The sequence below is a fragment of the Rhinoderma darwinii genome, chromosome 8 (genome assembly GCF_050947455.1).
Source record: "Rhinoderma darwinii isolate aRhiDar2 chromosome 8, aRhiDar2.hap1, whole genome shotgun sequence".
NCBI lineage: Eukaryota > Metazoa > Chordata > Amphibia > Anura > Rhinodermatidae > Rhinoderma > Rhinoderma darwinii.
Genome location: NC_134694.1, coordinates 102,266,153 through 102,289,518, shown reverse-complemented (window position 1 = coordinate 102,289,518; position 23,366 = coordinate 102,266,153). Strand labels below are relative to the sequence as shown.

Here is a 23,366-nt window from a genome sequence, read left to right as displayed (position 1 = left end):
TCACACGAGCATGTTCGGTCCGTTAAGGACGGAACGTATTTTGGCCGCAAGTCCCGGACCGAACACACTGCAGTGAGCCGGGCTCCTAGCATTATAGTTATGTACGACGCTAAAAGTCCCTGCCTCTCCGTGGAACTACTGTCCCGTACTGAAAACATGCAGCGAGGCATGGACTCCTAGCATTGTACATAAGGCCTTATCTGTTCGTGATACGCATGTGATTTTCACGCGCGTCGCACGGACCTACAGTATGTTAGTGAATGGGGTTGTTCAGACTGTCAGTGATTTTCACGCAGCGTGTGTGCGCTGTGTAAAACTCACGACATGTCCTATACTTGCCCGTGTTTCGCGCAGCATGCACCCATTGAAGTCAATAAGTGCGTGCAAATCGCGCACGGCAAATGGAAGCACTTCTGGGTGACGCGTGTGATTCGCGCTACAGCTGGTAAAGAGGAGAAGGGAAACATAAAATCCCCTCCTTTACTGTGTCGTCACATAAAAAGGGAGTGTCATAATGTTGCCGGATGCGCGAAAATCACGCAGCCACGCACCATATACACATGTCACAAAACGGAGGCCTAACTATGATGCTAGGTGCCCGGCTCCCTGCAGTGTGTTCGGTCCGGTACTTGCGGCCGAAATACGTTCCGTCCTTTACGAACCGAACATGCTCGTGTGAATCCAGCCTAAAAAGGCTTGTCGCCTCTGCAGGTTGAACCTTTTTTTCTCCAGACGGAGGGAGTGCCCCCTTGCTTTTTGAGGGGGTTTTACATGGAACAGGATTTCACCATATTTTTTGTATGTGCCATTAATATATTTATATAAATTAATCATGTCCCCCCTTAGTCGTCTCTTTTCAAGACTAAATAGGTTTAATTCTATTAATCTTTCCTCATAACGTAGATTCTCCATGTCCCTTATTAGCTTCATTGCTCTTCTTTGTATTTTTATTTTTTATTTTATTTGTATTTGTATTACAAGTAATCTAATGTGAGATATCTCCTTATACATTGAGATATTTCCACGCATATGGTGCATGACTTAGATAAAAAAAAAAAAGCTGCTCACAAGACATATTTACTAGCTGACCCCGGCATGTGACCTACGAGATCTCATAATCATGTACAGTTCTGCTATCGGTGATTAGGAACGCTTTTTCATTATATTTTGTGCTGTGTGCTATCCAGGTGTACTGGCTGCAGTCTGGCTCGGCTAATTATAGAGATATCTTCACCGTGTTTCGGTCACATGCAGATATTTATTTTACTGGACATAAGTACAAAGTATAGAAATAAGGAGCACAATATTCAAGGGTTATACAGGATTAGAAAAAAAAATACATCTTTCACGAACAGCACCACACCTGTCCGAGGGTTGCGTCAGATATAGCGGGTATCGGGCGGTCTAAAGACAGCCGGACACCTGCACTAACGGACGGGATCGATTTAAAAATCAATCTCACCTGTTTAACCCCTTGGATGTGGCGCTCAATAGCGAGCACCGCATCCAAGTGGTTTTGGAGGGAGGGTGCTCCCTCTCTCACGCCATTGGCACCCTGCAATTGCAATCGCAGCGTGCCAATGGCATCTATGGCAGGTGGGGGCCTAACAAAGGCCCCCAGGTCTGCCTGTAGTGGACGCCTGCTAGGCCATAACTGAGGCATGACCTAGAAGGTGTCTGTTAGTTTTACACTGACAGGCAATAATACGCTGCAATAAAGAAGTATTGCAGTGTATTATGAAAGCGATCAGAAGATCGCATAGTGAAGTCCCCTAGTGGGACTAAAAATAATAAAAACTAATATCAAAAAGTTTAATAAAGGTAATAATAACTAAATAAAAATCCCATATAAAAAATGAAAACCCCACTTTTTCCCTTATAAAATACTTTAATCGGAAAAAAAATAAAAAAATTAAAACATTAAACATATTTGGTATCGCTGCGTCTGTAACGACCCCACCTATAAAGTGATTACGTTATTTAACCCACACGGTGAACGCCGTAAAAAAATCAAACAAAAAAACATTGCCAGAATTGCTGTTTTCTGTTCATCCATCGCATCTACTCCAAAATGGTACTAAAAAAAATAAGCCCTCATACAGCTGCATCGGCATAAAAGTAAAATAATTATGGCTCCTAAAACATGGTGACACAAAAACAAATAATTTAGAAAAAAAAGTGATTTACTCTGTAAGCGCACAGGACCGTAAAAAATGTCTGTAGTTGCGGACCGTAATACGGTCCATAATTACGGACCCGTTCAGTTCTATTGACCGCAGACACCTTTCCGTATTGCTACGGATAGGCGTCCGGGCCGTAGAACTGTGCCGCAAAAGATAGAACATGTTCGATAGGAGTATAGGAGCACGGCGCGAAAATGCGGCCCGCAGTTGATATCGCCACAATCGTAATGACCCACTGAATAAAGTTATTATGTTATTTATACCACACAGTAAATGGCATAAATCTAAGATGCAAAAAAAAAGTGGCAACATTTATGAGGTTTTTTTTTCATTACACCCCAAAAAAATTAACAAAAGTTAATTAATAAATTATATGTACCCCAAAATGGTGCTATCAAAAAATACAACTTGACCAGCAAAAAAACAAGACCTTATACAGCTATGTCGACGCAAAAATAAAAAAGTTATAGATCTTGGAACGCGACGATGGAAAAACGCAAAAAAATAGCCTGGTCATTAAGGTTTAAAATAGGCTGGTCATTAAGGGGTTAAAAAGGGTTTCCTATTTTATGTAAATAAAGCCTAATCATTGTGTGATGACACATACAACAACTTTCCAATATACTTTTCGCTTTAAGGCCACACATTTTTCAAGATTTCTGTTTGCGGCCAGTGAATGAAAAAATTCTTGGTCATATCCAGGGGCTGAAAACCTGTACAGACTTTACTACCCACAACGAAGGGATTGCTACTATTGTATCCAGTCTAGGCTATCCTCTGTGAGCGAACAGCCAGGCGGATACATTATAGCATTCTCTCAGGATTAGTAGGAGCAAACCTTCAGCTGTGATAACTATCAAGTTGATATGGATTTTCAGCCTGTGGATGTCAGCAAGAATGATTCAATTCGTGAAAAGCAAGAAAAAAATCTTGAAAATGTTGAATTGGAAAATAAAATATATTCTAAAGTGCCAGGACTTTGCCCAAAGTTTTGTATAATCTCTATCCTAGTTTCAGCCCTTCTATGACTTTGTCGGACATTTACCCCTAATTTAAATTTGGCATTACATTTTGCATTTCAACTCAATGAACCCTAAAATTTTCTGACTATGCTCTTGCCTACTAAACTTCCATTATATATCAAGGGTCAGTTCACGTAGTGTAAACGCTGCAGATTTTCTGCAACAGATTTCATTGCGGAAAATCCGCAGCATAATACAGTAGCAGCAAAGCGGATGAGATAGAACAAATCTCATCCACACGCTGCGTAAATGATGAGCAGAAAAAAACGCTCAGATATTGACCTGCAGTGCGGAATTTTAACCTGCAGAATGTCAATTGTATTTGCGTAAACGCTGCTTATCTGTTGCAGAATTTCCCCATTGAATTCAATGGGAGGTAAAACCCACAACAAATAGCAAATGTTGTGTTTTTTGCTGCAGAAAAGCAGCGATTCCACCGCAAAAATAGCAACTCAGGAAAAAAAATCTTATGCTTACCCATAAGTCGGTGTTTCTACCTCCGGGCCAGTCTCCTGGTATGACGCAGTCATAGGCTACAGTGGTCACATCGGATGAAACGTCATCCAAGGGCTGCAGAGCGTCTGACGTGAGAACAGCGGGGGGACGCATCGCCATTTTAAGTATCCTTTTCTTTTTTTGTGCACAATTTGGTGCGGTTTTTCGAATGGAATTCCCTGTGGAACACAGGGCGGATACAGTACGTGCCTTTACAAAGCATATCTGCCCTGTGTGAACATACCCTAAGGGTATGTTCACACGCTAGCTGTCATTTACGTGTGAAAAGACAGACTGTTTTCAGGAGAAAACAGCTGCCTCGTTTCACACGTAAATGCTCCTCCTCGCATTTTGCGAGGCGTCTGTGACGCTCGTATATCTTGAGCTGTTCTTCATTGAGTTCAATGAAGAACAGCTCAAATTACGTGGCAAAGAAGTGTCCTGCACTTCTTTGCCGAGGCAGTCAATTTACGCGTCGTCGTTTGACAGCTGTCAAACGACGACGCGTAAATTACAGGTCGTCTGCACATTACGTCGCAAACCCATTCAAATGAATGGGCAGATGTTTGCCTTCGTATTGTAGCCGTATTTTCAGGCGTAAAACGAGGCATAATACGCCTCGTTTACGCCTGAAAATAGGTCGTGTGAACCCAGCCTAAGAGTGAAGCCAAACTGTGACTCCTGTCCACTTGGTCCAGCCCATCTTTTGTCTTCTTCTTTCCCTGCTGCTGATTAGTGACAAACCTGGAGCCCCGAAAGAGAAGCTCGCAGTGAGCATTCAGCCAAGTACATTGCTCTATGTAGGGGCCCCTAATGAAAGTAGGCTGCCTGTTAGATTGTTCTTCTGCTTTACATACTAGATGGAGGTTAAACAGTATGTTTCTGTATGTTGGACAAACTTTTATGGGAGAATGTTGTGGGCATGCTCTGTGACATGTCCAGAGGTTACTGTGCAGGGGGGGGGGAGGTGAGCTGTCCCAATTATCTAATGTACATGGTGTGATTGTTATCTGCCTTGAGCCTTATATAGGAGATGTTAACTTTTATTATAATCCTGCCCTCTGATGATAATGAGATGACTACTGACCCTGTTACAAGTGTACACAGCACCAGCTGAAAATGTTTTGAACAGAAAAAAAGGTCATAGGAATTTTAAGTGACAATGCTTTCTGTAAACTCCAGCTCCACTCATTCTGGGGATATCCTTTGAAAATTTGTGTATAGAGGGAGTGCTTAGCTTTATACTCATTATAACATCAGATCGCCTTGTAGACAGGACTGACCCTGTAACCCATTAAGCGCGTTACTGCTGTTACATTACTTTGCTCTCAACCATATCATTTAATAGCAGCACTCTTGAACGCACTGGTCATTTCTTTGTCTCTATGGCGCATTATATACTATGTCTTTCACTACAAGGCAGACCACTGCAGGATGTTGCTAATGAATCAACAAGAGACTGGAGGCTGTTCCTTTGAACCAAGCGTCTCGTTTCTCTCTCTGTCAGCACTGTAATTACTGCACACCTTGTCCTTAAAAAAAGAGAGTTGCTCGTGATTGTACAGAAAATCGGACAGAATGAGGCTTAGGGTATGTTCACACGGCAAACCAAAAACGGACGTAAAATACGGAGCCATTTTTCAACCATATTCAACCATATTCAACCATTTTTTAAGCAACTTGCGTTTTTTTGCAGCATTTTCTGCGGCCGTTTTTGGAGCTGTTTTTCTATTGAGTCAATGAAAAAAGGCTCCAAAAACAGCTCAAGAAGTGAAATTTTACAAAAGGCACGTATAAAAACGCCCCGTGGGAACGAAACTCATTTTTTCCTATTGGAATCAATGGGCAGATGTTTGGAGGCAATCAGCCCCTGTATTTTCAGCTGTTTTTCGTCCCGAAAAACGGCTGAAAATAAGTTGCGTGAACATACCCTTAGTCAGACTTCACTTCAGCCTTTAGACAGGAATGGTATTAAATAACCACACACCTATAACGTGTTGCATTGAATATATGGCTTATAGGAAGAAATAAATACAAATTTTTATTAAGGCCAGGATCACACATGCAGTTTTGATGCAGTTTCTTGTGCAGTTTGTGGGTCAGTTTTTGAGTGAAAGCCAGTAGTGGACCCAAAAGGTAGAAATGGTAAAAAGAAAAGAATGGTGCATTTTCTCTTTTTATTATTCTTGGCGTCCACTCCTGTTTGGCTACAAAAATAGGCTGGGTTCACACGACCTATTTTCAGACGTAAACGAGGCGTATTATGCCTCGTTTTACATCTGAAAATAGGGCTCCAATACGTCGGCAAACATCTGCCCATTCATTTGAATGGGTTTGCCGACGTACTGTGCCGACGACCTGTCATTTACACGTCATCGTTTGACAGCTGTCAAACGACGACGCGTAAATTGACTGCCTCGCCAAAGAAGTGCAGGACACTTCTTTGCAACGTAATTTGAACCGTTCTTCATTGCATTCAATGAAGAGCAGCTCAAGATTACGAGCGTCAAAGACGCCTCGCATTATGCGAGGAGGAGCTTTTACGTCTGAAACGACGCAGTTGTTTTCTCCTGAAAACAGTCTGTCTTTTCAGACGTAAAAGACAGTTCTCGTGTGCACATACACTTAAAGCAAAAACTGCCACAAAAACTGTATGTGCGATCCTGGTCTTAAATAGACATTAACGTTTCAAACCAATTATGTTAATAGAATAATATAACTGATATATATCAACTTTGTAATTTACTTACTGTTAAAATGTAGTAGTTTTATCCTTGCAAATTCTTTATGAAGTTACTTCCACTAGGTGTCTCCCTTCCTGTAATCTGCTGTCCGCCACCTGTTTTCAAGCAAAATCCATGTCTAGTTACAAAGCAAAGAAGATGGACTGCAGGAAGTGGGGGTGTGTTTCTTCACTGACTGCCAATAGAAGTTTATGAGAAGGGGAGCAGAGTGAGAAAGACATAGGCGCTGCTGCCCACAGAAGTTTATGGAGAGGGAGTAGGGAGCAAGAAAAAATGCATAGATGTTGCAGCCCTTTGAAGTCTATGAAGAGGGGGTGAGCAGCAGTAAGGAGCAGAGAGAGGAGACACAGACATGCTGCCCATAGAAGTCTAGGGAGAGAGGAGGGGAGCAGAAGGAGGAAGCTGGGATAGAAAGACACAGACACACTGCCCATAGAAGTCTATCGAAAAAAAAGGATGAGCAGGAGCAGGCAGCAGAGAGAGAAAGAGACACAAACTCTGCTGCTCATAGTAGTTTATTGAAAGGGGAGGGGAGCAGGAGGGAGCAGGGAGAGAGAGGAAACACAGACGTGCTGCCTATAGAATTCTTTGTAGAGAGGAGAAGGGAGCAGAACAGAGACGCAGACCCGCTGCCCATACAAGTCTATAGAGAGGGATGGGGAAGCAGTAGCAGAGAGACACAGACACGCTGCCCATATAAGTCTATGTAGAGTTGAGGAGGGAGGAGGAGTAAAAGCAGAGAGGAGACACAGGCTGCTGGTAAGATTTATATCTCACACCAGTGCTGGATTCTCAGCTATATTGGTCAATACTGCTGTATAATCTCCTCCATGCTGGTACAACTTCTATATAGGTGATAGATAGAGATTTGAGAGCAGGATTCTCCTCTTCTATGTGTGCAATGTATAGAAGACATGATAGCAGTTAGGCTCCCCAGACAACTGAGAATTAGAGATAGAGCCTTCAGAGGGGAAAACTGCATAAAAATGCAGAATACAAGTCATATAATGGCTAGAAATAGTGTTATTCCTCATGTACACACATGGCTGCTAACAGAATTCTGAAAAGTCATCTGAAAACTTAGGTACTCTTTAAGCATGCCTCCAAAACAAGATGGAGCAAGTATTAAGAGGAAAGATATGAATGAGCTCATGAGTTAAATTATTAGACAGATGTAGTAGAGCTGAATCCGTCTTTACACTCATTGGCGGCTACATTGTCTGTGCACTGTGATAACTCTCTGGGCTCATGTAATGCTGTCTGCATAGACCCTCTACGACCTTATGCATAAACCCTATGAATGTGTATTACGGCCCTGTAGCCACTCTGTTTACCACGGTATAGTGCCTGTTGCAAGTAGTGCTTCTAGGGTAGAATGTTTTCCATGTCAGAATCAGCGTGAATAGCACTTGTAGGAAGCCTCCCATAGTCTTCATTGTGAAACTGCCCCAGAATTTTCAGCAGGCAAAAAAAGAAGTGATGTGTCACTTATCGACACAGTTTCCGAGGTGTATATGTATAAAATCACATAGGGGCACAGAAGACACAGGATAGGTCCATAGCAGGCTTTGGGCACCATATTACAGATCCGTAAACCACAGATTCATAAAAAGACCATATGAATTGGCCCTCTGATTTAACATAATGGACTAGCTTTACATTTAGAATAACACACATTTAAAAACAGAGATGATTTCCACAGTGCGGAAAGACAACCAGATATGTACAAAGAGGATAAAGTAATCCTATAGAAAATAGATGCCACAATGTGGCCCACCAAAAAATCAAAATTACAATATGTAGCAAAAATATGCTGTATATATGGATGATAACTGACGCGGTAAGAAGACCTGCTCAGCAAGCAAATGAGTAAACTCTCTATAAAATCAGACAAATTTGTACTAACACTGGGATGACAAGAAATTAGCAAGATATGCATCAAATAGAACTATCATTATAGGGCACCCAGGATGATACCTGTGCTCAAAGAAAGCATAGTACCTGTATAAATAATAATCAAGTGAGAGAGAAATTTGTATATCCTACAATAGGATTAGATGCTGAAAAGGAACTCTTACCCATCCTATAGATCACCGTCTCTGGTGTCAACCCCGACGCGCGTTTCGGCCCTCAAGCCTTGTTTTATATTTACTCTGGTGTGTCAGACTCCAATTTTTAGGTTTTGTTAGTTATCAGCGGGCTCCACCGTTACCACCATGTTCTTTATGGGCTGTCATGCCCTGGTCCCTATAGATACGATGCACTAGGTTTAATACATGGTTACTAATGTATTTAGGGATCTTCTGTTTCTGGTGTTCTCCATTTAGGTAGACTAGCTTTACATTTAGTCCTATGTGAAACCACAGATAACACATTGTGATATCACAGTGAGTTGTGTCAAATAACAAACTCAGTTCTACTACATCTGTATGTTTTTATGATGAGTTATAATAAGAATTACACCAGCTAGATTTGAGAATTGATCAAAAGTCCTAAAGCTTGTGCTTCCTTTACCAAACTCAAAGATGTAGGTGTCAGTCCATTACTTCAAGTCTGGTGCCCCTGTAAGCCTACATGTAATAGATTGTCCACACCTGTCCCACAGGAGTCAATAGAAAGATGTTTATTTAGGTCTTCTATATAATCTTGAGACTCATGACCTTCACTTGTCCTTCAGCTAGGACAAATCACAGCAGGGAATCTCATGTTGACACAAAACTTCACTTAGCAGAAGATTTTTGAGGGGTCAGTTGCTGTATGTTTGGGAATCTCCAGTTAGTCATTGTCTATATGCAGACTTGTCTTTTACAAATACATATGAAACACTTAGAGCCTTAGGTTTGTACGTGTTAATGTAAGGACTTATTGATCGGGCTTAGTCCTTTCTGCATATATGTATTTTTCTTCTAGAGCGAAGGTCTACTACTTGATAATTGCTTGGCTCGCTTCAAAACCATTTCAAGGTCTGAGATTCATGTTAGACCTTCCTATTTCAGTTTCATTTCCCAATACACCGTGCTTGTATATACCAAGTGTGAATTTCCATTTGTTATATCAAAGTCATTGCGTTCTCCAGTTTTATATAGTAAACTGTTTATAAATTCCAATGCACTGAAGGACCTGATCCAATGTTCAAGCCTACTCTTTGGAGATATGTTACAATGGACCAATCCTATAAGCACATACACTCCTCAGCATTGAAATTGCAACACAAAGGGTATGTTCACACGGCCTATTTACGGATGTAATTCGGGCGTTTTAACCCCCGAATTACGTCCGAAATTAGGGCTTGAAAGCGTTGACAAACATCTGCCCATTGAAAGCAATGGGCTGACGTTTGTCTGTTCACACGAGGCGTATATTTACGCGTCGCTGTCAAAAGACGGCGCGTAAATAGACGCCCGCGCCAAAGAAGTGTCATGTCACTTCTTCAGACGTAAATGGAGCCATTTTCCATGGACTCCATGGAAAACCAGCTCCAGTTACGTCCGTAATGGACGCGGCGTTCAAGCGCCTGCACATGCCGTTACGGCTGAAATGACGGGGCTGTTTTCTCCTGAAAACAGCCCCGTAATTTCAGCCATTACAGACGCTGCCGTGTGACCATACCCCCAGAAGGACAAGCTGTAAGGTTATACAAATTGAGGAAGTAGCAAGTGTCGCTAGGATCTTTAAATGATCAAAATTTCAAGCAGCTAGCTCCAATCTGTGGCATGTGTGAGGGGCATAAAAACCAGTTTGAAAGCAAAGTTTTTTAGCCACATGAAACCTCAAAAATCGGATCAAGTGGTGTGGGATGATTGTGTGATGCCCCCTGTTCGTCAATGTGCCAGTTATCGCCACTTGTCGCAAACTGAGAGGGACAGAATCCTTGAACTGACAGAACGTGGTTTATCACTCCAGCAAATCGCTACGCGCCTAGGCCGAGATGTCAGCACTGTTCAACATTACGTGTCCCGGAGGTTAGAAGAAGAACAACGAACGGGAATGACCGCAAGAGGTGCGCAGAGGCGAACCCCTGCACGGATGGATCCTCTGATTGGAAGAATTGCGCGTAGTGATCCATTCTGTAATGCAAGTGAAATTGGACATCACATCCCAAGCCTAGGGCGGCAACCAGTGTCAACACAAACCATCAGAAAGCGTTTGTGCAACATTGGGCTACGAGCCAGACGTCCAGCTACAGGTGTTCCATTGACCACACGCCACCGCTCTCAAAGGCTATCATGGTGCACAGCAAGATGGCAATGGAGGCTGGAATAGAGGTCTATCCTCTTCAGCGATGAGTCCCACTTTTGTCTCTGATACAATGATAGCCGGAAATTGGTCTGAAGACCATGTGGGCAACACCATTAAGAGGCCTTCAAAAGGGCACATCACACTGGTTCTACTCCTGGGATTATGGTGTGGGTGGCATCATTTACTGTAGCCGGACCCCTCTAGTCTTGATTTTAGGTACGCTAACAGCTCGGCATCACATTGATTTGGTTGTGGAACCAATGGTTCAGCCATTGCTCCAAAGAGTCCCAGAAGCTGTTTTTCAACAGGACAACACCAGGCCGCATGTTTCTCATGCCATGGCCTGCAGCGTCTCCGGACTTGTCTCCCATTAAGCAGATCTGGGGCGTCATTGGTTGGTAATTGCAAAGGGAGCTGCCAGCAGCCAATCCTGATGATTTAATGCCCAAGTGCATTCAGCGTGGCATAATATTCCTCAGACATCCATTAATAACCTCATTGATAGCATGCCAAGTATTTCTGCGCGTGCCGCTCATACTCGATACTAAATAAATCAAGATGTTTGGAATATTTTGTTTCCATTTTTTTTATCATTTGCATATCATTAACATGTCTATCGATCCTGTGATTTCCACAATTCCAAAACTTTTGCTTCTTGGCGTTGCAATTTCAATGTTGACGAGTGTAGCAAGACCAGTTCTTCACCTTCAGAGATGCATTAAAACTTTCTTAGTCTAACAAAGTCTAAGCATTTTTACCTGGGAGCATTGCCTTAAAGACTCCTTACCAGGAGAATCCCTATCTTCCGAGAGCTAGTGTAAATTGTAACTAATGGAGTAGCGGAAACCAGTGAGTTCCTTAAAGAATAACTGCACTTTTAAAAAGCTTTGGATATGTCATAAAGACATGTCAGAAATTTTGACAGGTGGGGGTCTTGTTGCTGAGACCCCCACCATCGCTGAAACGACAGTGCAGAAGAAATCAGCTGAGCGTTCTGCCCTTTCGTACTGTGAGCTGCTTTCCTTGTTAGCTGATGACGGACTCACGTAGACTTTTTATGAACCCGTATTCAACTAATGAGGAAAGACGCTCACAACCAAATGGACAGTGTGCTCGCCTGAGCGCTTCTGCCTCTTCGTTTCGGCAATCGGTGGGGTTTTCAGCACCCAGACCCTCACCTGTCAAAAATTCTGGCATGTCTTTATGACATATCAAAAGTTTTGTGATAGCGCAGTTACTCTTTAAGATCTCCTAGCACAGAGCATGGCCTTGTGCACACAGTAGAGTCTTGTGTACTGAGGCATGCAGAGTCCCTGTGGCTTTACACTACCTGTATGCTGCCATATAGTGCTCTGTATTATGGAATTATTCTCCCCTAGAAGCATCACTTCGAGAATAGCTCAATAATATGGCCTCCAGTGGTGCAAGCCACAATTTTTTTTAATCTGTCAGAGTCATACAGGGTCTGACAGAAAAATAAATGCATTTGTATGAAAAGGGAAGCTTACAGAGGTAGAAGAGAGCCCCAAAGACGTCTCGTGGTGCTGTAATAGGACGATGTGCATGTGGCCTAAGAGTGGTAGATGACAGAATTATGACATAATTACTAATTGATTAATAATTCTACACGTCTTTATGGTGCTGGTAACTTGCCAAGTAAATTGCATTCTTCTTATATCTAGTGTAGGTCTGGAGGGGGTGGTGCATCTCCATTTTGTGTACATTTTAATCATTGTGTCATGTACCGCCCCCTCAAGGACTGCACTAGGCACAACGCAGTTTATCATTTTTGCCTGAAGTGTTCCTTTACGGAAAACTATTACCAGGCAATGACCCATTGTTGAAGTTTTTATGTTAAATTGTTGTTTTAAATGTTAGCGTTGTTTTAGATGTTTCACATCACTATCTATATTAAAATAATTATTTCAATATCACAAATATCTGTTACAGTGACCACTATTGTGAGTCCTTACAATAAACGAACACATCCTATTTTGTAGATATCACTTTCAGCTTGTGGTGTAAACTAGGGGCAGGATCAATAGTCATCCTATTATCATCAGAGGGCAGGATTATAATGAGAGGTAATACCTTTATTATACAACCAGAGGCAGATAATACACTATCCCATCATTGACAATAGATGATGGACACAGCTCTTCTCCTCCTCCCTCCTCCCTCTCGCTGCACAGTAAACTATTTCACGGAGCATGCGGACAGCACTCGTCCGTAGAAGTCAATGACTAATATTCTGACTTAGTTTTTGTAAAGGCTATTTATACTTTTGAAAGGGATTTTTTTGCATACAGAGCAGCTTTATCTTACGCTGAATCCTATACCCATCAGGTCCGCGGGACTGACGGATTCAGTGTCAGTGGCTCACACAGGATCCACCTGTTATCCATCGCATCTAAGTTCATAACTTAGATGTGATCAATTACAGGTGGATCCTGTGTGACCCGCTGACACTGAACCCGTCAGTCCCGCGGACCTGACGGATTCAGGTCTTAGTATACGATACAGTATGTACAGTAGAATACAGAGCAGCTGTATCTCAAAAAGTAAAAGTAATTCTTAATAAAAACGAATTATAAAATGGCACCAATCACACTGATTGATCTTTTTATATTAAAAAAAATCCCTTTCAACTGGTTTACATAGATGTCGACTGTTAGGGCGGGTTCACACATGGCGGAATTCCACTTAAATTCCGCTGCGGACACTCCGCAGCGTTAATCCGCAGCGGAGCCGTTTCTCCATTGACTTTCACTTTAAATTAGCAGTGTTCGTTTACACGATGCGTACAATTCCGCTGCGGAGCATAGGCTGCGGAGCGGAATTTGGTGTCCGCAGCATGCTCTGTCTGTTGCGGAGCAGTGGCGGACTCATGGCGGAATTTCTCCATTGACTTCAATGGAGATTCAAAGTTCCGCAATGAAGTCCGCAGCTGTCATGCACATGTCATGTGTGCTGCGGATACGTCTTGCTTTTTTAACTTGACATTTCTTCATTCTGGCTGGACCTATGTATTTCTAGGTCTACAGCCAGACTGAGGAAGTCAATGGGGCTCCCGTAATGACGGGAGCGTTGCTAGGAGACGTCTGTAAATAGTCACTGTCCAGGGTGCTGAAAGAGTTAAGCGATCGGCAGTAACTGTTTCTGCACCCGGGACAGTGACTACCGATCCCAATATACATGTATCTGTAAAAAAACATATAAGTTCATACTTACCGAGAACTCCCTGCGTCTGTCTCCAGTCCGGCCTCCCAGGATGACGTTTCAGTGTAAGTGACGGCTGCAGCCAATCACAGGCCAAGCACAGGCTGCAGCGGTCACATGGACTGGCGCGTCATCCAGGGAGGTCGGGCTGGATGCCGAAAGAGGGACGCGTCACCAAGACAACGGCCGGTAAGTATGAAAATCGTTTACTTTCACTAGGGAAAGTGCTGTCCCTTCTCTCTATCCTGCACTGATAGGGAGAAGGGAAGCACTTTTCCCGCAGTCTGCAGCAGCTAGTCCGCATCAATGTACTGCACATTTTGTGCAGATCCGCTGCAGAATCTGCAACGCAGATTCTGTGCGGCATCGATGCGGACAGTTGCGGAGGAATTCCGCCATGTGTGGTCATGCCCTAAAGCGAATTTCTGCAGCTGCTCATGATACATGCATACATACAAAAGTGTACACCCCCTTTAATTTCTGAGACAGTACAAGCGGCTATACGTAATAAAAGAATCTAACTTCACCCTGATGCTCCCCCAAGATGATATACTGTAAGAATTTTGAACTCCAGGAAAATCTAGCTGTAGGGTTGAAGTCTTCTTTACATTAAGGGCATGAGGTTATATTCTTCCCTTCACTGGTATTCCTTATTTCCCTCTGGATTGATGAAAGATGTGAATAATGAAGCTGTTCTCTCCATATCATGTAGATGTATCACGTAGATGTATGAGAGCATCTGTCCTGCTCCTTGCCCTTGATGACCTGTCTCATCCATTGAGGAAGTCACAAGACTCAGCAGTGACAATTAGAGGATAATGACAGATGCTCCGCTCCACCGCCTTGTTTGCACTTTGTAGACTGTTATTTTCCTGGCGAGTAACAAACACCATTAATACTGCCAGAATTATTGATCAATTAGTAATCGTGCCATTCATCTCTCTTACTCACTTCTAGGAGATATTAAGAACCCAGCAATTGATTGAGAATAAACTACCATACCAAGCCAAGGGAATGTAAAGGACATGAGGATGGATATACATCTACACAAGGAGAATGACTGTCTTACCATTACTCTAAATGTCCTCTACATTCACCCTCAAGAGAGATAGATATTTTTTATTTTTTTCCCATTGCTTATATAGTGTCAACTTATTTCACAGGGCTGTCTACAAGATTGTCACCATTCACATCAGTCCATGTCCCAAGTGGGGCTTACAATCTAATTTCCTGAAACTGAAGCAAACAGAGAGAACATACAAACGTTATGCAGATATTTCCTATAGTCTGATTCGAACCCAGTAGCCCAATGCCGCCCATCACATGAGATATGAGAGATATTGATTAGATAGATATGAGATAGATAGATGATAGATAGATTAGATAGATTAGATAGATAGATAGATAGATAGATAGATAGATAGATAGATAGATAGATAGATAGATAGATAGATAGATAGATAGATAGATAGATAGATAGATAGATAGATAGATAGATAGATAGATAGATAGATAGATAGAAAAATAGATAGAAAAATAGATAGATAGATAGATAGATAGATAGATAGATAGATAGATAGATAGATAGATAGATAGATAGATAGATAGATAGATAGATAGATAGATAGATAGATAGATAGATAGATAGATAGATAGATAGATAGATATGAGATAGATAGATGAATAGATAGATATGAGATAGATAGATGATAGATAGATAGATAGATAGATAGATAGATAGATAGATAGATAGATAGATAGATAGATAGATAGATAGATAGATAGATAGATAGATAGATAGATAGATAGATAGATAGATAGATAGATAGATAGATAGATAGATAGATAGATATGAGATTTATATAGAGTGAGAGATTAATAGATATAGAATAGATAGACAGTTGTAGTAGCAGGTTCTGGCTCACTACCCTACAGTAATATAAGACAAAATAGGCAGCACTCCAGCAGATGGATGTACAGTGGACTTTTATTGCATGATAAGGGGTGATGTTTTGGTTCAACCGAAACCTGTTGAGAAAGGATCCTGTTGAACCAAAAAGTCACAGCTTCGCATGGGATTAAAAGTCCACTTTACTTGCATCTGCTGGAGTGCTGCCCATTTGGTCTTAGATATATTAATATGAGATAGTCCATGTGGGACACATCAAAATGTCTATCATCGAGGTCGCATTGTCTTCTCTCCTTATGGTTATGCCGTTGGTCTTAATGTAATAACAGTGATGACTTAGTATTTCATACACGTGTATTTGCAGACAGAGCTGCAGTCTAATAACTTTTGACACACAGATTTACATTCTGAAATACAAGAAATGGAACATTTACATCCGTCAAGCCATTATGTCCACAAGTTACATTTCCTTGTAACCAAGTTTCTTTGATATGTTTCCTTTTGCTATGCAGCTGAAGTTTGGCACAAATAAGATGACCCTAACTGCCGGCTATCTATATTGTATGGTCACCTTTAAATTAGAATACTACTGTGAGATCCTAATGAGATCCAGCTAGGGATTCAGTTGAGATAGCAGAACTACAATCACAGACGTAGTCTTTACATTACCAAGTCCATCCATTTCATAAGTATCAAAACCCAAGAATAATTCCGAAGGACCCCAAAAATGTACAGGTATATACATTATCAGAAAGAACCTGATATCTTGTTGGAGGGGTCCACCATCCATAAGGCACCCTTAGGCAACACTCCTTTCCTGACTGCAGGGGGCAGCACTTTGACAGAAATGCCGTACAGTTACTTTCCCATTTTCAATTTGGGGAAGTAGGGGGTGCCATTTTACATCAAGGCTAGTAGCAGCTCTGCTAATCAGTAACTGGCCACTCCCCCCCCCCACCCCCCACTTTCTGAATGATTGCAATTGTGCTTCACTATATGAATATATTTCCCGGTCTCTTAATAGTAGTATTGACTTTTATACAGTGTACTCCTATATTTAAAAGGTATTCTCCACTTTTTACAATTCCTTTTTGCTAGCTGAGTCCCTCAAAAATAATCTGATCACAAGTTGCCCTGTTGCCGGGACCCCCATCGATCAGCTGTAATATGTGGAGAAATCGGGCAATAAGTGTTTCATTTCCCTGCAACACCACCACAGGACAAATTAATCATTACATGGTGCCCATTAGAATGGGTAGCTTGTCCATGTAATGCATGGCAGGCTGGGTTCTCCAGAGGGATAAAAAGTCTTTGTAGCTGCTGTATCCTCCGGTTAATTGATGGAAGTCCTGAACGTGACTCCCTTCTTTTTAATTTAGAAAGCCATGACCGGGTTTTTAAAAAGGAGCTTTCTAAACGAGACAACCTCAGTAATGGAACATTCCAGGGTAAAACAAATACAATGGGGCAGATTTATGATTAATTCAAAATGCACCAGAATTCCGGGTGCCCTATTTATTAACTGTTTTAGATGCTTTTTGCACCTCACTTTACAAGAGGGCGTGATCTAGAGAATTGCGTGGTTTAAAACTTCGCAAATTGACCCAACATTTTGGCACAAATAAGTTGGTCTAACGTAAGCCAACCCAAGAGGTGGCATAAAGTTAGACAAAAGTGCAAACTGAGGCACCATATTTATCATACAGCATGAGTCACGGTGATAAATTTGGCGCATCTAATCTAGTTCTAAGCTGTCTAAATTAAATATTAATACATCTGCCCCACTGTGTTATGCACTGCCCCCTTAGTCCCCTCCTTCCCTAAACCAGACATGACACAGGGACTCCCTTTTTGGTGTTACTGGAATCACTGTTATGCAGCGCCCCCTACGCGCTGCACTAGGTATAATACAACACCATGGGCCAGTTTATTAATAATGACTTAAAGATAGGTAGACTAAAACTTAAAGTGCTAGGCTGAAGATGCGCCAAATTTTTCAATGACGTGCACGCCTTTTGATAGATTTTCCACCACTTGGCACATGTTAGACTCCTTTCCCTTCTTTACACCACCTATTGGGCGTTACACTTTAGACCAGTAATTTGTGCCACAAAACTGGCGCATACCAGTGATAAATCTGGCGCATTTCTTGATTTGACAAATCCACGGAAATATTCTAAGTATGCGACCCGACATAGCGAGCATATTACAAACCAAGGTTTTTTCTGGCGCACGCATCAACAAATTTGCTCCAAGAAAATGGGTGCACGAAACGCCAGAACCGAGGCGCAAAGACAATAATAAATCTGCTCCAGTGTATCAGTTTTAGCCAGTGTTCCTTTAAGTCAGTATACATGGAGTAAGTCAATATATGTCAAACTGAACACTCTGTCCAATGCAAATTCACTGCCAGAATTGACCTTAAGGGCTTTGTTGACTGAACACATTTTGTGCTGAATTTATTGACCCTGTGGTTGTTGTTTTACCTGGAATATACTGATGAATCTAATGTGTCTATAAATGTCAACAACACGCACACTAAAGAAGCTATTTAAGGGGAGTAAAACTTAAAGGAAAACAAAAATTTCCAAAAACATTAGAGATCAAGAAGTCTATCTACGTGACTCATTACAGTCTCCGGTTAATGGGCAGCTCCTTGAGTTGTTCACCACTACATTACATGTATGGAGGATGCAGGTCAGATCAATACTATCGCTCTCTCATTTCATCTTGGAGACTTTGAACCACATTGCTTTTTCTTTGTACATAGATTTTAATTAAAGTGACCTGTCACCTCTACACAAAACTGAAACTGGTGTCTGTAAAAGGATTGCTACTTCAAATATCATTGTCTCTTAATTGTCCCACTGCAGCTAGACACAGCTTTATGTTTTCTCATTGTGCACACAATAATGGGTTGTGCCTGGTAAGTCTTTGCTTAGAGGCATTCCGGAGAAGAGAAGGCAAACAAAGTAGCTAAACTGCTGAACTTTGCATTTTTTTGAATTTGTAAGATCTTAAAATTCAGGTAACTGATACAGCGTGACAACCAATAATGGCAGACAATCTGGTGCCCATCGGTGTTGCACCTAGTTGTCCACATACCATGAATGGAAAGTTCATTTGCACTGGTATACAGAATTACATCCTTCTTCACTTCTACTTGTGTGATTTTTCACCATAACTTTTCAATTCTAATCATGTTGCAAGAATTTAGGATGAACAATGCTAGAATTCCACTCAAAGAGGAGTTTGTATACCATAGTACATAGAATTGTGGAAATACATAAAACATGGGTAGAAGTTGTAGGACAATCCAGGGTGTGACAAAAGTGGGCATGGTACAATTAAGTTGGGCATGTGTAAATAGAATGGGTGTTTCCTAATAATTCCGCTAAACATTTTTGAAATAATAATGCAACATAAGTTGAAGCTCTGTAAGGCCCTGTTCACACTTGAGTTCCTTCAAGAATTTAGAGGCAGATTTTGAACTTTATGCACGTATTTTGCTAATGCAAAGACCGCGGGAAAAAAATGCTGTTAAAACCGCTCAGAAACTTGAGCCAAAGATTTTTTTCAGCGTCCCATTGACTAAATGGGAGGTCAGAGGCAGAAACCGTGGCAAGAAAGTACGTTCTGCTTTTTTAATCCGTGAGCGGCCAACAGCCACCCAGGAAATAAAACACCTCTGCCTTCCATTGAAATTAATGGGGAGTGAACTCGGCCATTTTTTGGTGCTGATTCCAATATGATTTCCGTGTCAATATCAACGCCACAAAACTTTGTGTGAACTGGCCCTAAAGAATAAGTGTTAAATAAATACTTATCGATTTTGTCCAGTGTCCTGTCCTTTGGTTTAGGAATATCTCTGATGGTTTTGTATGGCTTAAGTATTAGTGGTAACATCTCTTGTCATTTAGAGTAAGATTTAATAGTGAGGTTCATGGTGGTCTAAGATAGTAAAGGGGTTAGTGATAATATTCCTGGTGGTCTAGAGTAGTGAGGGAATTAACGGTAATATCTCTGGGGGGTCTAGAATAGTTAATGGGTTCAAAGAACATTCTTGATGGTCAAGGGCAGTGAAGGGGTTGATGGTAACATATCTTTGGTTATAGAATAGTGAAATTATAACATCCCTGATGGTCAAGGTTAGTGGAGGGGTTGACGGTAACATATCCCTGGTGGTCTAAGACAGTGAATGGATTTATGGTAACATACCTGGGGGTGTAGAAAAGTGAAAGGATTAATGCTAACATCCCTGGCGGTAGGGAGTTGTGAAGGGGTTATGATAAAATCCTTGGTGGTATAGATTAGTGGAGAAATTTAGACTAACAGCCCTGGTGGTATAGGGTGGTGAGGGGGTTAAGAATAAACAATATTGTTAGGGCTTATTTATTGGTGTCTTTAGACAGATTTTTGTTTGAGTACACTGCTCAGACTGGTGCTAATGGTCATGGAAAAAGGGAAATACATCCATTTGCTCTTCCCGTTTTATCATCAACACTATACCGCCAATAAGTCTTTTAGCCAGAAGAGGAGGCTGCACGATGAATACACTATGCCTATATTGTACCAACAGTGCCATATCAAGTACCAAACCATTTCAAATTCCCACCCACTCGATCACATGCAAAAACCCAATTGATCGCTTTAATACCCGGGCGAGTCCATGGCTTGGTTACGATATACGGAAATTCTGCTGTCTCCCGGGAAATCTGTCTCTTTAAAAAAGTTAGATTGCTGTGCATTATCTGCTGTTATAGAACAAAATTAGGTTATATTGGTTAGATATTATTGAATATGACGCTCTAAATGGTAAAGACGGTGTAGTTTCAAGGGGGGCTTCAATATTTCTTAGCATTCCTTCAGGTAATCATGGATGAAATTCATACCACCACGTAAAGAGTTTCAGTAAATAAGCAATTAAAACTTGCCTTTTTCTCCTTTCCAGGATGGGAGTCTATGCTTGGCTGTGTAGGAAGCTGCATCACGAGTGTGACCGAGAGAATCCATTATTGGCTGAAGTCCACAAGCAAATGAAAAACTAATGAAAAGACTTCAGGAGCCAGTGAGGGAGCGGTGACCTTCCCGAAGCTTCTTAAAGGTCATTAGAAAATAACATTCTTTCTTTTCATTCAGTCTGGAAACCTAGAGCAGGGCAGCTCTGCTGGAACTCAGGTGTGTCAGTGACAATGACTCTGCCGCTCATCCACATGCAAAATTTATTATATACTTTATGCAGATATTTTGTTGCATTAACCATGCTTTGCCTACACTGCAAAATCACAAAATGATAGTGATATTTTAATGGATTAACGGTCCAGCCATTTGGAAGAACCCAGCTTTCTAACATTGGTGTCATGTTTAGTGCCTTTAACATTAGGTGGCATATTTTATGGGGGGGGGGGGGGGTTGGCGTCTCAGAGGGCAGGAAAATACAATTATAATCAGCCATTTTGAAATTGTGGAGCTGAAACTTCTGGTCACCCAGTCACTCACTTTCATGCAAATATATGCAAAATGCTTCTTTGTTCTTCCTACCATCTCCTCTTCTCCCTAAAATATAGGGTGGGTGGTGGGTAACATATGTAACATAAAAAAAAAAAAAGTATTATTATACTTATCTAGACTATACTACCCTGCAGCTTTACTTTTACTCACTGCTTCAGGGTAGAGTTGGCAGGCAGATAATGGGGAGTAATGTCACCAGCTGTGCCCGCCCACTCAATTCACTTAGACTGTGCTGATGTCTAATTACAGGCAGCAGGACAGTCTTAGACTACTGATTCCCCTATATTGCTTCTGAAGGAAGTCAAAAGTCTGAAAGTCAAGGTGACAACCATCATCCTGACTAACGCCATGGTTGTACCATTTAAACAGTTGCTTTTTGCCAGCCTTTTTATGTTACTCTTGTGTCTTCTATGCCGACTTGTTAGCAAAACCCACATGTCCGCGTTGATACACCCTATGATCTTGGAATGCAAATATTTAGGGTTTTCATTTATTTCAATGAACAAAACAGCTAAAAAAAAACAATACTTATATTATGATGCAATTTTAAAATAAGACATACTAGTATACGCTGTTGCAGTAGTGCGCACTGAAGGATTCATATATATATGAATAATGTGTATAATCAAATTCAGTGGAAGCTTTATAGAAGATGAGAAAGTATTTGGCTATTAACACCAAATGACAGTCAAGGTCATTGGCATATAAGGAACCAGTGACTTAATGACATGAAGAAGATGCTTCTTGTGTCAATTGCTATTATATACTTTGTATGATATTTGAGAGCACATTCTTTAGATGTTTTTGGATTCCTTATTGTAATTTGCAGTCGCTTGTTTCTTGCGATGACGATATTGGCAGATGCTGTACTGGAGATAGCAGTCAGGAGTCTACATGCACAAAATGTCCAGCACCTTATGTCCCTCTATTAAATAAAGCTACTTCAAACACAAACCTTATGGAAATAAAGACACGTTCACCTGAATTGTATTTATGGTATTCCGCAATCACCATATAACATCAGTACTTGTATGATAGGACATGACTGAGCTCAGTACAATGAAAAAATTCTTCTGTCAGCACTTACAGTCAGGAGTAGGATTCAATTTTTTAACAGCAGGTTCCCTATTCAGCAGACAAAGGTATTCTTGCGGAGTGCAGAGTGCGCCGCTGTAAATTATTCCTACTCTAGAGCATTAAAAAAAATCAATATCCTATAAAGATTCCAAACTTTGTCAATTTGCCACATGTCCATAATTATATGGTTTTGCCATACTCTCCAATTTAAAAGTGATGTACAGTGACCATAGGAAGAATTCTACACAGCGGCACTTAAATAGTGACATACATAGTGCCCATATAAAAGTGCCACATGAAATGTGCCCATAGGAGTAGAACCTTACAGTACTCATATTTAAAGTGCCACATAAAGAGTAGGAATAGTGCTATACATTATGCCCAGAAATGGTGTATTACAATGTCCTAGGAATAGTGGCAACAGAAAGAGTGCCATACAGTGTTCCAATAAATTTGCCAGCTCTCCCTCTCTCTTTCTCTCTCTCGGGCAATGCTCAAAAGCCGACTCCATGTCCAAGTCAAGGCTCGCTGCATGTCTCTCTATCTGTTTGACATCCATGTGTGCAACATCCAATTAACACAGTACTGCCAGACATTGTGCCAGTGCTAAGGAGAGTCCTGGTGGCGAGACGAGGGGAGGCATAACCAGTCAGTGTCATGAGACTACAGATTGAGACAAGCCAACATGATGGAAAGCCACAGTGTAAGGACATCTAGGACAATGTCACCAGTACTACTTAATGTTCATGTTAAATGTTCCAAAGCCGGATCGGCAAAAATGTGGATGGGCCGCCCTTCAGAAAGGGCCTGTTGTGTCTAATGAGAAATCCATCCCTGTCCAGATGTAATCTAGATGAAATTTAAATCAATCAATAAATCTATGTATATATATATATATATATATAGTATCACCATGAAATGCCAGCCATATTGTCAAAATCAGACACAAGCGGAGCACCAACATATA

General features: G+C 41.3%; 1 protein-coding gene across 4 annotated transcripts in view; it reads left to right on the top strand.

The window, feature by feature from the left end:
• Window positions 1-23,366, top strand: part of LOC142658809 (leucine-rich repeat and fibronectin type III domain-containing protein 1-like protein) — a 361,275-nt gene that overhangs the window by 137,687 nt on the left and 200,222 nt on the right. For 3 of the 4 annotated variants that reach the window (XR_012850184.1, XM_075834428.1, XM_075834429.1), the window contains exon 2: window positions 20,763-20,915. The gene's annotated coding sequence lies outside the window, so the exon portion shown is untranslated. Of the gene's footprint in view, window positions 1-20,762; window positions 20,990-23,366 lie in introns of those variants that run through there. The other variant, XM_075834430.1, reaches the window with a different exon arrangement.